The sequence below is a fragment of the Geotrypetes seraphini genome, chromosome 10 (assembly GCF_902459505.1).
Source record: "Geotrypetes seraphini chromosome 10, aGeoSer1.1, whole genome shotgun sequence".
Lineage (NCBI taxonomy): Eukaryota > Metazoa > Chordata > Amphibia > Gymnophiona > Dermophiidae > Geotrypetes > Geotrypetes seraphini.
In genome coordinates this window covers 8,692,082-8,703,885 of record NC_047093.1, presented here as the reverse complement: position 1 = coordinate 8,703,885, position 11,804 = coordinate 8,692,082, and the positions used below count along the sequence as shown (strand labels likewise).

Sequence of the window (11,804 nt, the reverse complement as noted above, 5' to 3'; positions counted from 1 at the left end):
CATAGAATCCCAAACAATAGTAAGATTCCAGAATCCCAGAGAGTAACAGGATTCTAGAATTCCAAAGAGTAGCAACATTCCATACAGAATCTCAAAGAATAGCAAGATTCCGGAATCCCAGAGAGTAACAAGATTCTAGAATCCCAAAGAGTAGCAACATTCCATACAGAATCTCAAAGAATATCAAGATTCTGGAATTCCAGAGTAGCAACATTCCATGCTACCAAGCCAGAGCTTCCCCCACGTCTTTCTCAATAACAGACTATGGACTTTTCCTCCAGGAAATTGTCCAAACCTTTCTTAAAGCCATATTCGATTATCTGCAAAACAAATACCTATGAACAGAAAAGCCTTCCTTAGACAATGTATGTCCAGTTTGCCTTTTGAAAAAAAGAACCTGGAACTCTGTAACAGCAAGGCCATTCAGTCTAGTGTTGCCAGATTCCCACAAGCCTGGTCCAGTCCTGGATTTACCCCACTGCATGCTGGGACTTTTAGTCATTTGTTTCTAGCAAGGCAGCTAGGTGTTGGCACTACAGACCCAGTTCTTTGGCTAATTTGAGAGCGATATAGGTGATTGCAAAACTTGTATTATTCCTTAAATGTTGTAATTTGTTGTTTTCTCCCTGTTTTTTTCATTCTGTAAACTGCTTTGAACCAAAAGACTAATGCGGTATATAAATAAAGATTTATGTTATGTTATATCGCAATTCATTCAATTGGTGTAGAATCTTTGCTTAATTTGGAGGGGGGAGCACGGACTGGAGGTCATATTAGTGGTGGGAGGAGGGAAGCCAATCCAGCATCAGCTTCTGGAGCGTTTAGGAGGCCGACATCCCCCTTTCCTCTTGAAAATATGCCTCTGCTCAACCTCATGTAAAGGTTTGGTATAATTCTCTGAAGTACTGAAATCTAAGCTCTAAGGATCACCTATGTCATCTCTAGTTTTGATACTGGTTTTCTTTCATTCATCCTAATATTTTTTTGCTATACTGTTCTCCCAGGGGAGCTCAGAATGGTTTACATTAATTTATTCAGGTACTCAAGCATTTTTCTCTGTCTGTCCGGGTGGGCTCACAATCTATCTAATGTACCTGGGGCAATGGGGGGATTAAGTGACTTGCCCAGGGTCACAAAGAGCAGCGTGGATTTGAACCCACAACCTCAGGATGCTGAGGCTGGAGCTTTAACCACTGCGCCACACTCTCCCCTCACCTCCCTAATTCTTTTTGGGCTAAACTTCTACACTGCTGTACACTGGTGTTCAGGCCACACCATCATCATTTTTGTACCGATTTCAAAAGCACTTTGGGACAGATGAGACCCAGAGCGTTGCGTATATCCTTGAGTGCCAGGAGAGATTAAAAGGGCTGGGGGAAGCCATGTCGCCTTTTTCTCTTCTCTTAGCACTGCTGGCTTCTTTGTTTCCGGGACCCTCAGACACTCCAGGGAGTTTCTCCCTTCACCCATAGAATCCTAGACAACGGCTTACTTTACTCAGGTATGTACGATGATGGGGTGTATCCGTAGAGGTTTCGTCAGCAGGAGACCTGAGGTTATGATGCCGTTGTACAGAGCCATGGTGAGGCCTCACTTAGAGTACTGTGTTCAGTTTTGGAGCCCACACTACCGAAAGGACGTGCTGAGGATCGAGTCGGTTCAGCGAACGGCCACCAGGATGGTCATGGGGCTCAAGGATCTCACGTATGAAGAAAGACTAAAGAAGTTGCGGCTGTACTCACTTGAGGAAAGAAGAGAACGGGGAGATATGATTGAAACATATAAGTACATCACGGGACGCATCGAGTCAGAAGATGATATCTTCTGGCTCATGGGACCCTCGACCACCAAGAGGGCATCCACTGAAAATCAGGGGAGGGAAGTTTCATGGCGATCCCAGGAAGTACTTCTTCACCGAAAGAGTAGTGGATCATTGGAACAGACTCCCACCCCAGGTGATAAAGGCCAGCAGCGTAACGGATTTTAAGAAAAAATGGGATACTCACGTGGGATCTTTAAGGGAGTAAATTCAGGGGGGGGATACTTGGAATGGGCAGACTTGGTGGGCTATAGCCCTTTTCTGCCGCTTTTTCTATGTTTCTATGATGACCCCCCTTTTCTTCTAGAACTATGTTTTAAGGGGACCTTTCATCCCGCAGTTCTAGCATAAAGCTTCAGCTATAACGGTGGACAGTCCAGAAACTCCAAAGCACAAATTTGTACAAAGATGGAGCTCTCGCGGCCTGAGCTCTGAGAAAAAAAAAAAAAAATACATTTCTTCACTCTTAAAATGCTTCAAGGGGGTGGAGGCTGGGGAAGCAAAGTCAATAAAAAAAATGTTCCTTTTATTCTTTATAGGAATCTAGATTGGACAGTGCCAGTGACAAAATTAAAACCAGCCAGCACTTAAAACAAAAATACAAAATGTACGTTTCCTGGAAATACCCTGGTAAACAAGGTGGTATGGAATGCATTTCAGGCCCGCTTCCCTCCATCCTCCCCCCCACCCCACCCCCAGGTGGTCTGGAACAAAGCAGCTCTTCCAAGCCCTTTCTTGTTTCCCTGAGACACTGGCAGCTGTGCAGAGCTCTGTTCCTGGTACAAAACAAATCCAAAGGAGGATCAGGAGACACTGACCTGTGCCAGCAAGCTTCAGGATTTCATTGATCTCCTCTAAAGCCGACTAAGAGAAAACTGGACACAAAGACCTCTTATCACCCTGTGATCCAAATAGCAAGAACAGAAAACAAATCTATGTAGAGCTCCCCCCCCCCCCTTCATCTCCATGGAAAAGAGAGGCTGAAGGGAGATACGATTGAAGTCTACAAAATCCTGACTGGAGTAGAACGGGCACAAGTGGATTGATTTTTCACTCCGTCAAAAATTACAAAGACTAGGGGACATTCGAAGTTACAGGGAAATACTTTTAAAACCAATAGGAGGAAATTTTTTTTCATTCAGAGAATAGTTAAGCTCTGGAACACATTGCCAGAGGTTTTGGTAAGAGCGGATAGCCTAGCTGGTTTTAAGAAAGGTTTGGACGAGTTCCTGGAGGAAAAGTTCATAGTCTGTTAAGTCATGGGGGAAGCCTCTGCTTGCCCTGGATCAGTAACATGGAATGTTGCCACTCCTTGGGATTCTAGAATCTTGTTACTCTCTGGGATTCCGGAATCTTGCTATTCTTTGAGATTCTGTATGGAATGTTGCTATTCTTTGGGATTCTAGAATTTTGTTACTCTCTGGGATTCCGGAATCTTGCTATTCTTTAGGATTCTGTATGGAATGTTGCTACTCTTTGGGATTCTAGAATTTTGTTACTCTTTGGGATTCCGGAATCTTGCTATTCTTTAGGATTCTGTATGGAATGTTGCTACTCTCTGGGATTCTAGAATCTTGTTACTCTCTGGGATTCCGGAATCTTGCTATTCTTTGAGATTCTGTATGGAATATTGCTACTCTTTGGAGTTCTAGAATCTTGTTACTCTCTGGGATTCCAGAATCTTGCTATTCTTTGAGATTCTGTATGGAATGTTGCTATTCTTTGGGATTCTAGAATTTTGTTACTCTCTGGGATTCCGGAATCTTGCTATTCTTTGAGATTCTGTATGGAATGTTGCTACTCTTTGGGTTTTGGCCAACGAGCTACTGGGCTTGATGGACCATTGGTCTTACCCAGTAAGGCTCTTCTTATGTTCTGAATCTTTATATTGATCGAAATATGCCTCAGAAAATACCACAACTCCTGTTCTCATATAGCACTTCTATCTGTGACTTCCAGACAGGATAAAACAAGCATCACGGTGAACTGCTAAAGTCGTGCGGACCGCAAACAACGCTGAGTCAACTACTACTAAACAGTTTTGGGGATACCTGTAATGTTCTTTTTTCATCCTTTTTCTGGTATTTTACATGACAAATGTTCACTCTAAAGACTGCCAAGGCTCAGGGCTCCTTTTACCAAGGTGCACTAGCGTTTTTAGTGTGCACTGAAGATTAGCACACGCTAACCCTGCGCTACATGAAAAATACTAACGCCAGCTTTATGGAGGCATTAGCATGTAGCGTGCACTAAAACAGCTAGCATACCTTAGTAAAAAGAGCCCTCAGTGTTTGTAACAATGATTTTGGTATTTAAACAAGGTGAAAAAGAAAACAGATCGCCAAACCCTTTTAGGATTCCATTGCTTTCAGTGGAAGTAAGACCCAGATGTCTCAATCTGTCCTCTTTTTTTTGGAGCCATAAGGTAACCCTACAAGTTAAAATTTGACTATTATAGCACCAGAAGACCTTTTAGTCTCTCACTATGAGTTGTCACTTCCACTGGGTCACAATCGGACTTGGTAATGCACTGCCACCTGCTGGTGTTACAACCCAATTACAAGAACAGTGTACGAGAAGCAAAGATGGTGAACCATTACAACTTTGTTAAGATGGGGCCCAACATGGCTCATGTTTCCTCAACAGAGCCTGCTCAGAAATCTGTATTGCATAGAAAACACAGATAATGTATATAAAAATCAAATCGCCATAGAAAATTAATCATCTACTTCTACTATTTATCATTTTAAAGCGCTACCCGGCATACCCAGCGCTGTACATCCAACATGGAAGAGACAATCCCTGCTCGAAAGAGCTTACAATCTAGTGCTGACAAACAAGAGAATGACATGGGGAATTTGTCCCCGTCTCTGCAAGAACTCAATTTCCCTGTCCCGTCATGTTTTCTCGCTGTCCCTGCCCCATTCCCGTAAGCTCTGCCTTAACCACACAAACCTCAAACACTTATGATTTTAAAGGGTTTGAGGCTTGTGCAAATGAGAACGGAGCTTGCAGGAATGGGGCAGGGACAGGAAAAGAACTCGCTGGGATGAGAAAATGAGTTCCCGCGGGGTCAGGGAAAAATTTGTCCCCAGGTGTTATTCTCTGACAAACTGAACAAAAAGGATAATCTATATATAGTGCTTGGGTGGGGAATTACAGAGAACATCAGAGTACCTGAATGTAAAAACCATTTTGAACAGAAGCTGCATATAGAAATAATAGATAATAGTAAATATAAATATAATACGAGGGTTTTTCAAAAAGTTTCTGAAATTTCATATTTTTGCAGGAAATGGGGCGGGAGAAGTGGTAGGAGGGCGTGTCGTAGAAAGTCATGTGACTAGTCAGCTCACTTTGCAGGTACTGATGTTATTTGCTTCTATGTCATGTCTTGTCAGTCATTTATGTACTTTTTTTGTTTTTTAGCAAATGACCCCTTTTTTCTTTTAAAAATGTATTTTTATTTTAATACTTTACTATTTTTTTTTTTTAATTTAGTATTTATAAAGTTTCACATTATTTATCAAGCATATCAATACTTTACAATTTTAGTATTGTAAACCGACCAGATATTTGATGATGGTCGGTATATCAAACACAGAATAAACTTGGAAACTTAATAAATAGTGTTTAAAAACATAAAATAGGGGTTACTTGCCTAATTGCTAACAGTTAGTTGCAAGCAATTACACCAGCCTTTGACATGGTGTAAGTTTAGGCATGATAGCACAGACTTATTCTATAATAACCCCCCCAAAATAAACAGGGTAAGTAAATTCCCACTTAAGAACTCACAATACAAACTAAAACGAAGTGGAAGTAACACTGGTAGGATTTCAAAATGATTGAAATTCAGGTTGTAACTAATATGTAATTGTATAAATTACTCTATATCCCTTCCTATTCATCCGATATATACAGTATATACGGAATGGCATCAGGAGACTTGTGAAACTGTAAAAGGGAGTTCTGTAGGCAAGTAAATAGAAAGGAGCAATAATAGTGAACCTCCCCACCCCTCAATATCCATCCCAAGAACCCCCAAACTCTCAAGAGAAGAAGAGAAAAAGAAAGAAAGAAAAAGAAAAAAACCCCACAAAAAACAGCAGTTGATGGGACTCACAGTGGAACGCCAAACATTTGCAAATCTTGAACGCTGTCCCCTACAACCCATTCAAAAGATCACTGCGAGCTTTATGACTAAGAGATGATATGAAAGGCCTCCAGATTCGAAGAAAGTACTTCTTCTTTGGAGCAGATCCCGCCATCCAATGTTTAAGTAGCAACAAAGCGTGCAAACGGTCCCTCCGTGCCCAAAAAGAGGGCGGAGTCTCCCCTACCCAAACTGCCCAAGTGTAGCTACCTTCCTCATAAAGAGACAGGCACCCCTCTGAGGAAGACAAAAAGCTTCAACAAACCAGCCATGGACATAGGAATAGGACTGTGTAAAAGGCGTCACATAATTCACAATTTTCCTCCAAACATCCCTTATTTTAGGGCAGGACCAAAAAGCGTGAATAAAAGAGTGAATATGCTGAGAACATTTTTGACAATCCGGTAAAACACTATTGGCTTCTTTTACAAAGCTATGCGGCAACAGCCCCGAAGCCCTTTAAATCTTTATGGGCTTCGGGGCCATTAGCGTGGCTTTGTAAAAGAGGCCATATATCCAGATTTATGCAGCTGATCCCGGGTAAAATACGCACGATGTAACACTCAAAATTGACATTCTTTCGGATCAGCACTGACCGATATGCCTGGAATACGCCGTATCAGGGCACCTAAGTTTTAAGGAGAGTTCAGGAATTTGTACATATTTATGACTCAACAAAGCTCTATCAGCCGGGTGTAAATTCGTTGTGGCAGCTCAGCTGCTCTCCTGGATTTTTGGCTTAATTTTTTGGACTCTTTATGGTCAAATAGAGCCATCTTTTTAAATTAAAAATTATTAAAAAATTTAATAAAATTATATTAATAAAACGTTTTTTATCCATTAATATTTTTCACATTTCACTTTCTATATTGTTATCTCTGTATTGAAAAATAGGATCATTATAATATCTAATTGATTATTATTTTTTTAAATATTTTGGTGCTAATATTGTACTTGTACTTCATTAGGACCCCTGATGAAGATTATACGAAACACGGACCGTGTTGGGTCCCTTGCCTGGTAAAAGGTTTTTAACCCTATGTTATAAATAAAGTCTGCCTGCATCGTGTACAAAGTCTGCAGTTTTTTGTTTTGTTTGTTCTACATTGTTTTTTACTGCAGACGGTTGGACCTCTGTTTTTTCCTTTTGGTTGGGTTTGCTGTTTCATTCTCAGTTTGGTTCCAACATGGCCTTTCCAACCTGGGATCATATTTTCAGCTTTCCGGAAGAAAGACTTAATAATCTCTTGGAAGAACAACCCCCTCTTGAGGAAGATGAAGACATATCACAACCTATCTTTGACACTTGGAAAGAAATTATCATCATGAACAGAGAGATAATCAGAGCAGATCTTCACTTTGCTTATCTTTTAGAATATTGCCGGAAACAGATGATCCCTAGAGGTTTGAGAATTATGAAAGGACCTACAATGTACACTGATGATCAGACATTCTTAGACAAATGGTGTTGTATTTTAAATAAATGCTCTTTAGATCTTATGATCCTCCTGATAGAAACCTCCAAACAGAAATCAGAAACAATTAGGTCCAAAATTGAGGCCAAACTAGAGTACGCTAAGAAAGAAGATTCTAACTTTGATTATATAATACAAGATGTGGATAACAAGATGAGTGAATACAAAAAAGACATTAAAGCGAATAAAAAAGAAAAACTTAAAAGGGATTTTCAAGATTATCAAAATGGAGACATATACCCATGGGGGAAATCTAAAACTCACCCCAGAAAGAGATCAACACATAGATCTAATTCTTAAACTCAAAATCCCGCACTAGATACAATAGAGACAATAGGGATAACAGAATTCATTTTAATCATACACAGGGCGGAGACCGTGGAAGAAAACGCATTAGAAGTTGTTCTGATGAAGAATACACATCGACAGTTACTAGTCCTACAAACGCCAACAATCCCATAGTCTCTAGCCCACAAGCTGATATACCATTACCAAGACAATCACAGAATAATGGCTCCCATTTTTTAGAATCATTATGGAACACGATGAATTACAAGAACCCGAACAACATATACAATCAGGGCGGCCGGAACAGGAGATTCCCAGGGTATACGGACCCATACAGGGCCCCACACAGGGGCGGATATCGGGGTACACGGAGAGGCAGGGCTCCCTTCAATCCCCATTACAAGGGTTAATGAATGAAATACCAGTAATTAACCTATCATCTTATCCTTTAACTGCAACCCATGTTAATGTTCTTCAAAAAGGTCTATCTTTCGTTCCCTCAACTAAATATGATGCCTTTCAAACCCGTGTAGATCTCTACAAATTCAAAAGGAAATTAAATATTCATCATTTTTTCAATAAAGACCAAATGATAAACACATATACTGATACCTCTATTCTAAAAAAGAAGTCTAAATGGATCCCTCCAGGCACGTGTGATCCGGTTATTAATACATTTTATGAGTGCGTTTTAAAAGATATAGAAAAAATGGAGAAAAAACAAAGATTTGTAAAATATAACAAAAATATGGACCCTTTAGAATATAAGGCAATTGATGAACTTAAGAAAAATCATAATTTGGTCATCAAACCTGCAGATAAAGGTGGCGGTATAGTGATCATGGATAGGGATAAATATGTCAATGAGGTTCACAGACAAATTACAGATACCACCTTTTATATTCCCCTTGACCATGACCCCACATCTTCATTAAAAGAGGAAGTTAAAGAACTTGTTGATATAGCATACAGTACAGGTTATATAACCTCAAAAGAGAAACAGTTCTTGAGTAACGAACACCCTGTAATACCCACCATATATATACTTCTGAAAATTCATAAATCAATGATAGATTCACCAGGAAGGCCTATAATTTCAGCAATCGGTTCGGTTTTGGAACCTCTATCAGACTTTGTTGACTTTTTTCTCCGACCATATATACCACTCATATCTTCTTACATCCGAGACTCAGCACATATGATTAACATTTTAGATAACTTTGATGGAGATTTAGAAGACGTCATTTTGGTTACCCTTGATATTGAGTCCCTTTATACTAACATTCCCCAAATGGAAGCAATAAATATCATTGAAAAAACATTAAGAAATAGAACTACTTCTGAGCGTATACCCAATAGATTTATTCTCACAGCTGCAACTATAGCACTGACACAGAATTATTTTAGTTTCCTTGGCCACTTCTTTTTGCAAATCAAAGGGACAGCCATGGGAGCTTCCATGGCTCCTGATATAGCCAACCTATATGTAGCAAATTTTGAAGACCAATTTCTTACAAATCATGAATTCCAAAACGAAGTAAGACTCTATAAGAGATATATAGACGATATCTTTATCCTATGGAAAGGAAGTATCCCTAAACTAAAAATTTTCTTGGAATGGATTAACACATGTGATCATAATTTGAAATTCAAAATGGAATTTCATGAAGATCAAATTCCCTTTTTGGATATCATGATCTCAAAAACTCGCTATGGATTCCATACAACTATCTTTAAGAAACCAACAGATAAGAACAATTATTTACACTATACAAGTTTTCATCAACATGCACTTAAGAAAAACCTTCCGAGGATACCCTTCCACAGAGATTGCTCACTGCTACCAACGATCACTATGTCAACATCGAGAAAATTTACTCCAAACAGGATACAAGATACGAAAGGTACCAGATTTTACTTGTGTTTTGAAATTTTCACATCTTTCTGGGAAGGTTCAACAGATCATCAAATCTCATTGGCACATTTTGGAGCTACATCCATGTTTTCATGGCAAGAAGCCTTTGATCGCAGTGTCACGAAACACTAATTTAAGAGATCGACTTGTGCCCTCCGCACTTCCCGTAGAGAACACAACCCAGTATGTTCATACTGGACATCAATCTTGCAATAAATGCTCAGTTTGTAAACACTCCATGCAAGTTACTGCCTTTAAACATCCCCGGACTGGAAAAATATACAAGTTAAATTTCAGCAGTAACTGTAATACTGAATGTGTCATTTATATCATTATATGTCCCTGTAATTTACTATATGTGGGCAAGACTAAGAGGAAGATTAAAACAAGGATCATAGAACATCGAAGTTGTATTTTAAGAGAGATTTTAACAGCACCTTTGGTGCAACACTGAAGAGTTACGTTTCTTGGTATTTAAAACCTATAAAAAGAACTGGAGAGGAGGTGACATTGACAATGTCCTGTTACGTACAGAACAAAGGATCATCTTTGAACTTAACACAATTGCACCTGCAGGTCTTAATGCAGATATAGACTATCGCCCTTTTCTTTAACTTTGTTTACTTTTTTATTATTTTTTAACTTTTTAATGATTATATTATCCTTATCATTTTTCAATGTATTTACAATTAGGTCATTTTTTCATTTTCTCTGCATAACAATATTATTACTTGTTTTAAATTGTTTTATAATTATATCTCTCCTGCATATTCTGATTATGTTTTATATATATTTTTATATATTTATATTATATATATATTAGAAGTGTTATATTTATGTTGCTGTCCACACATTTTCAGATCTCTTTCTTATAAGTTTTCTCCTTTTTACTATTGTTCTTTTATAAGTTTTTTTCCCTTTTTTCTCCTATAACTAAAACTGAAATGTAGGTTTATAATACACATATCATAACAATTCTTTATCTTTAATTATTTGGACTTTTGACTTTTGACATATTTTGATCTACCATGAGTTTTTTTACCATTCATGTTTTATATACTGGCATAAAGACACGCCCACAACTTACGAGATTGGTTAGATCTGGAATGTTGCTTCCGAATTTTTATTTATAACAATTATACCAGAGTTCACATATAAACATTTCACCTGAGTTATAATGACATCCTGTCCCCTTTTAAAATTTTTTTTAGGTCTTATTAGTCTATGTTTTTTCACAAACGATCTGTATATATTTTTTCAACTTTTTCGATATTTTTACGACCTTGCTTTACGGTCCCGGTCTGTTTATAGCTCAGTGCGATTTTACAACTTTTTACCTCGGCAGCATTTTCAGCGTGTCACCAGCGTTCCGAATTTTTTCAGCGTGTCACTCAGCGGTAAGTTTTTTCACACGTTTCTTTCCTTCTTTACTTTATTTTGCTTTCATGTTCAAGTTTCATGCTTTTTATTATGTGCCATTTGCTTCTATATCACCAAATTCACTTTCTTTCCCAGTTACTCTCAAATCTCTTTTAGATAGGATTTTTCTCTGGCCGTATCTATGCAATACAAAACGCTTTTAAAGTTTTTTAGAATGTTTTTTTAAACATTTCTATAATTGGAACCAGCAAGCATTGATAATACATAATGTTTTTATGACTGTTCTTATGGTTGGCTTGTCTTTTTATGGTAGAAAATTAAAATTTACTGGCAGCAATTAAAGCAACATAATATGATACACCTTTGTGTTTTTTTAAAAAAAGAAAAATTAGCTAACAGTAATTAGTATATATATACTATTTTAAAACCTAGTCAGCTTTTTGTGGTGAAAGTTTATACTTATTAGCTTTAATATATAATATAAGTTTTATTGTAGCCCAGTTGTAGATTCTTTGCTGTTAAAAATCCAAGTAATATAATGCAATATATCCTTGATGCTTCTGCAAATATTAGGAACAGTAAAGAACATATATATACTGGCTTAAAAATTGGGTCTGTTTTTCATGTTAGTAATTTTACACCTACTAATTTTAACATTCATTGTATTTTAGTTTTATATCTTTGGTTGTTGAGATAATTATGATATCTTACGATTGCTGTATATATATCTTGTAACTTCATATACTAATTAATGTTGTATTTTACTTTATT

General features: G+C 37.9%; 1 protein-coding gene across 1 annotated transcript in view; it reads left to right on the top strand.

Moving 5' to 3' along the window:
- Positions 1 to 1,265: 1,265 nt before the first annotated feature.
- The window catches only part of LOC117367869 (retinal rod rhodopsin-sensitive cGMP 3',5'-cyclic phosphodiesterase subunit gamma), a 58,257-nt gene continuing 47,718 nt past the window's right edge, over positions 1,266 to 11,804 (top strand). Inside the window, exons 1-2 of the mRNA XM_033960912.1 lie at positions 1,266 to 1,501; positions 5,112 to 5,182. The gene's annotated coding sequence lies outside the window, so the exon portion shown is untranslated. The remainder of the gene's footprint in view (positions 1,502 to 5,111; positions 5,183 to 11,804) is intronic.